Raw genomic sequence first — 6481 nt, 5'->3', positions numbered from 1 at the left:
TAGCTTAACGGAAGCGTTGTCGGTAGGTTTGGACCTGTGCAGCCTGTCTCTGTCTATCTAAGCTTTTTTGGAAGATCTGCTGTCAAGATGGCTTACCAAAGCCATAATGGAATTCAAGGACTGTAAACAAAAATATCTAACTGCAATAAGGGCACGATGATGGACAGTTCTGGCATTGAACAAAGCACAAAAGCAAAAACAGGGGACATCATGGTCTGGGCCTAAACGTGACACAGTAAGAGTGGAAGTCTCGGTGTGGTATTTGCTTTCCACAGACGAGACAATTAACTTTTTCTGACATTGGTTAGTCCAAGAAAAAAGGATCCCCAATGGGGTACTTAGACTTAGAAAACTTCAACTTCAATTCAGAGACAAAAACTCAGGTAGCAGCCAACCAGCACTCATGTGAAAGTACAGTTGTGTACACTTACCATAAATGTAGATGTTCGAGTGTATTCACTGTTGCAGTCATTACATTTGGGTAATCTGCTGGCAGGTTGCCCTCAGTCGGCCTGAATTACAAAGTCTTGAGTCCTGCATCGGCTGCTGTCTCCTCTTCCATGACATCAGGTCGTCAGGGGTATAAAACATGCAGACGCCATTTTTTTTTTTAGTTTTTCTTGGCCCCGATGTCTGGTGCCCCCAAAAAGGTAGCAAAATGTTATATATATATATATATATATATATATATATATATATATATATATATATATATAGAAATATATATAGAAATATATATATATATATATATATATATATAAAATTACATGCATCAATATAAACTTTACCTTCATCTACAAGCAAATAAACCACATAGGTTGTAGAAGATAGTGAAGGAAAGATAAACTTCAGAATGACAGGGGGATGGCGGGAGGGTAACCTGGACTGCAACAGTGAATACACTCTAACATCTACATTTATGCTAAGTGTACACAACTGTACTATGTTCTTAGTGTTTCACTGTTGCAGTCATTACATTTTGGTAGAATCCCAAAGCTATGGTTGGGAGGCTGGGGCTAAACAGCATTAGGTGTGGCTATAAGGCCCTGCAGCACTGCAGTGGCAAATGGCAATGTTTTGTGAAGGTGTGAACAAGAACTCCAAGTAGCAGCCTCTAGAATGTCTTTGGTTGGTACTCCTCTGAGAAAGGCTGCTGAAGTAGCTGCAGTTCTTGTGGAATGAGACTTAATGCCCTTGGGCACAAGTTTACCATGGTGTAAGTAGCAGTAATGGATGCAGTGGCTTATCCACTTTGAAATTGTCTGCTTTGAAATAGCCTTTCCTTCTGATCCTGCAGCATATGACACTAGTAATTGCTCAGTTTTTCTTAGAGCTTTAGTCCTGCTCAAGTAGAATCTTAGCTGTCTGTGTACGTCCAAGGAATGCAGAATTCTCTCCCCTTTGTTCTGCGGATTTGGATAAAAGGTTGGCAGATGAATTGTTTGGTTAAGAGCCACACTGGAAACCACCTTAGGCATAAAAGTAGGATTTGTCCTCAGAGACACCCTGTCCGGGTAACATATGATAAAAAGGCTCTATAGCCATGAGAGCCTGTAGCTCTGAAACTCTTCTTGCTGAAGTAATTGCTAGTAGCACAGCTGTCTTCCATGATAAGAACTTTATATCAGCGGTAGCAGCTGGTTCAAATGGAGGCAGGGTGAGCTTTTCCAACACATAATTGCAGGTAATGGTGATGATCTAGGGGGCCTTTAATTTTTGGCTCCCCTAAGATACTGCTTTAGTAAAGGATGAGAAAAGATTGGTGGCTCTGTATTGTAATGAGCCGAAATGGCAGAGGCACGGATTTTAATTGATGAGAAAGATGGGCCTTTGTCAAGCATCTCAGTTAAGTATTGTAATATCTGAGGAATATTTGGTTCTGTTGTATCAGATCCTTGTGCTTGATTCCAAGCACAGAATCTTTTTCACTTGTCAGCATAAGATTTTCTAGTACTAGGCTTTCTGACTTCCAAAATGACATCCATCACCACTTTACTGAGAGGTGTTGTTTGCATGATTAGCCATGCTGCTAGGTTTAGAGTCTGTAGTTGATTGTGCAGGATCTGATTGTTTTGCTGGACAGTAGCTGTGGTCTTTGAGGCAAGGTCCATGCTGGGTATTAAGACAAGTTCCTTAGGATTGGGTAACAATTTTGGAGGGGCCAGTCTGGGGCAAATAATATCATCTTTGGCTTCTCTTGTCTGACTTTTAGGAGGACCTTGGGTAGAAGAGGCAGAGGAGGAAAGGCGTTTTTCCAACTGAAGGATAGGGTGCCCACTTTCCATGCTTGTCTGTGATAAGTCCTTGTGCAGAAACTTTTCAATTGATAGTTTTGAGGAGAGGCAAGTAGATCTATGTCTGGGCTCCCCCCATTTCTCTGTTACCATGCTGAAGACTTGTGGATTAGTTTCCACTCGTGAGGATCCATAAGGTTTCTGCTTAAATCGTCTGCCAGTGTTTTGTTTTCCTGGCAGGAACTGAGCTTGAAGATGTATTTGGTAGGTCAAAGCTGTGTCCCACAGTGCCATGGCTAATCTGCAAAGGGGGTATGAGTGTGTACCCCCTTGTTTGTTTACATACCACATAAATGTGGTGTCCGTCTTTATCAGTAGTTGTCCTGGATGAAGTAAGTCCTTGAATTACTGTTTTTATTACTGATGAAGGCTGTTAGGGCATTTTGAACAGCTAGCATCTCTTTCTGGTTGATATGTAGATGCATTTGTTTTGTTGCCCATATGCCCTGAATGCATCTTCCTGCCATGTGGGCCCCCCAGGCATAATCTGATGAGTCTGTTGTTAAGGTTTGGCTGGCAGGGAGTAGAGTGAAGGGCTGTCCCATGTTTTGGTGACAGGCCTTTGCCCACCATAGAAACTCCTGTTGCAGGCAGGGAATGAGAGGAATCATTGTTTCCGGGTTGTGTGAATGTTGACTCCATAAACTTTTTAGGTGCCATTGAAGTTTCCTCATATGCAGTCTTGCAAATGGAATTAGTAGGATGCAGGATGCCATGAAGCCCAGAGCCTGCAGAATTTGTCTTGCAGAAGACTGGGTTTTTGTTGCCATCATTTTGAAGCAAGTAATCAGTTGCCTTTGTTTGTCTGGCATAAGGTAAACCATCTGGGCAGTTGTATTCAAGCTTGCACCCACGAATGTTATCTTTTGAGATTGTACCGGTTGTGATTTATTTTCGTTTATTGTGTACCCTAGGCATGTTAGAAGCCTTTTCACAAATGCCAGGTGTCGAAGAAGGGTGTCCTTGTTCTCTGCTTGAATGAGACAGACATCCAAGTAAAGCTATATTTGTATACTTCTTTGTCTGCAAAATGCATTTACTGGTGCCAGGCACTTTGTAAAGACCCTGGGCGCAGTAGATAAGCCAAAGGGCAGTGCACAGAATTGGTAATGCATTAAGCCAGCCTTGAATCTGAGGTATCTTGTGTAAGACTGCCTTATTGGGACATGCAGGTATGCCTCTTTTGGTCTAATGTCACCAGCCAAGCATTCTTGCCCAGCATGGGCAGAAGCTGCTGCAAAGTCAGCATTTTGAATTTTGGAATGTCCATGCATGTGTTCAAAATTGATAAATCCAGTATTGGCCACCAGGCCTTGTCCTTTCTGGGTATCAAGAACAGTCTTGAGTAAAAACCTTGCTCTTTTTCTTGTTCTGGTACTGGTTGAATGGCCCCCATATCCATGAGGGAAATAACCTGTTTCTGTGCCTCTGGCCAACCATTTGCCATTGGCAGAGTGTGGAAATGGAATCTGTATCCCTGTGATACTATGTTTAGTACCCACTTGTCCTGGGTTATTAACTGCCAATTTTGAGCAAAAAGTGCTAATTTACCCATTAAAGGTGGCTGTCAAAACGTAAGTGCTTGCTGTAGGCAGAGGGAAGTCATTGGGACTGTTTTCTGTAGGTTTGCACTTTATCTCCTCCTTATTTGGAGGTAGATGCGCCCCATTGCTTTGACCTGTATGAATCTTGCGCCTGGTATCTAGAACCCTTTGGGCATCTCGATTTGCCCCTTTGAGCTCTGCCTGACACAGGAAAGGACCCATTTTTTGTAGGCCAGTGTCTACTGAATCTTGGTGGCTGCACTTGTAAGAAGTCTTTAACAGTTTGCATAGACTTAGCTTTGTCTTTCATTTTCTTTAAAACCTCTTCTGCCTTAATACCAAACCAAGAATCATGCTGTAAAGGTGCATCTAGCAATTTAGCTTTAACATGATCAGGCAAATTTTGTTCCTTTAACCAGGCATGCCTCCTAATCACAGATCCAGTAACTGCGGCCCTGCAGGACGCCTCTAAGGAATCAAAACAACATTGCAAAGTATGCTTTCCAACTTGTTCAGCTGCATGCAATAATTCTTGCAATTCTTTATTTTCTTCACATTCTGAAATCAACAATTTTCTGTTTCAGCAAACCCATAACATGTTGTTGGTACGTAAGCATATGAAACTGACAGTTTAAGGCCCTGACTGCTAAGGTTGCAGATGTATAAACCTTTTTTCCCCCATCTGTCAAGTGCCCTTGATTCTATCAGAGGGGGTAGGATTTTTTGATGTTGAGGCCTTAACTCCCTTTGGACCCTGTAAAATAGTTTCAGGATCAGCAGGAGAGTTTCTAAATAAAAATTTATGTGAGTCAGGGACCCTGTAGTATCTGTCAGGCTTACTGGGAGCTGGAGGTAAGGAGTCAGGGGTCAAGATTGACTCCGAAAACACATCATCCACAATGTGTAAAACGGGGAATGGCTAAAGGCTTGTGCTGAGGGGGGAGAAGGAGGAAATCCCTGAGCCTCTTTTTTGATTCTGAGAAGTCTTGACTCTCCCAGTCAAAACGCTCCCTCGAAGTATGCAAAATTTCTCCAAATGAATAATCCTCTGGAGGAGATGCAGATGGAATAGACTCCTCAGCATCAGAATCCTCATAGGGAGGTATAGATAATTCCTGATCAGTAGAGGAATCAGAAGAAATAGAAACCTGATCTGAAGATTCATAATCAATGTCTTGCCTAAGCCTCTTATCTGGAGGGGGATGGGTACCCCTGATCAAGGTAATAAGGTCTTCAGCCATTTTGATCATCTGTTTTTTAAGCATAGAGATGTGTGCACGTGGCTCATGCGTCAATTTTTTTAGTTTTAGAAGTTGCCTTTGTCTTTGGTTTTGCAGCCGTCGTCAGTTTGATATATAAATATTGAGGTCTGAATACAACCTCAGAAGCCTGTGCCTGCTCAGCGGCTCCGGACCCATCCAAGGGAGATAAATCCGTCGGTCCAATACCTTGAGTATCTTGCAGCATGCGGGTCTCCACATGGGTGTCGGTAGAGGCCTGCGACTTGAAGGTAGCGGGTATCAGGGGCTGCAAAAGCACCTCACTGAGTACCGGTGAACTGGCGACTGGCTTAGGAGAAGCTTTGTCGTCAGTTTTGGATCTAGACTGCCTTTCTCTGTCCTTTTCTTTGCGTTTTTTATGTACTCCGGTAGTCGGATTGCTATCAGACGACATTTCTGGGTAGTTAAATCTGTTTCCAAAATACTTAGATGCAAAAATATACCGACGCTTAATAGTGAATTGGTTGAATCTAGCACAAAACGGACAGCCAGGCACGTTGTGATCAGGGCCTAGGCAAGGAATACAGTATAAATGGAAATCCTTATGAGGTATTTGCTTTCCACAAGTAATACAATTAACTTTTTCTGACATCGGTAAAAAGCAAGAAAAAAGTTTCCCCAACGGGGTACTTAGCTTTAGTGAAGACATTGATTCTGAAACTCAAACTCGAATATTTCAGTAGTCGGCCAACCGGCACTTGCGAAATGCTTCTGCTTCAGGCACCGCACGGCAAGAAAGACTAAAGAAAATGGCGTCGGTTGCATGTTTTATACCCCTGATGACCTGATATCATGGAAGAGAAGACAGCAACCGACAGAGACTTTGGAATTAAGGCCGACTCAGGGCAACCTGCCAGCAGATTACCCAATTGTAATGACTGAAACAGTGAAACACTAAGAACATCTGCTTCAGGCTCCACAGCAAGAAAGAATGATGTAATGGTATCGGCTGCTTTACTTTATACTACTGACAACCTGACTTCAGACCTCAAGCAACAACAACAACCGAAGCAGAAATACTAAGTCTCTGTTATTCGGGCCGGCTGAGGGCTACCCTGGCAGGGATAACCCAAACGTGATGACTGCAACAGTGAAACACGAATGACATCTATTATATATTACACACACGCATACACTTTTTATATATACATTTTTATATGGATATACATATACAGATTTAAGTTTGTCAAACAGTGCTAATATCAACGTGCATCATGCTGACATCAAATGACTGACATTATGCATGTCGGCAAACTATTGTGTGTGCTCTGAGAATAAATATCGGCATATGCTAAAACAAAACAAAAGAAAATATTTTTTGCAAGGGGCAAGCCCCTTTGCACTCCCACAGCCCCTGCTAGCT

Source organism: Protopterus annectens, chromosome 11.part0 (assembly GCF_019279795.1).
Source record: "Protopterus annectens isolate FY-2018-M chromosome 11.part0, PAN1.0, whole genome shotgun sequence".
NCBI lineage: Eukaryota > Metazoa > Chordata > Ceratodontiformes > Protopteridae > Protopterus > Protopterus annectens.
This window is presented reverse-complemented; position numbering follows the sequence as displayed.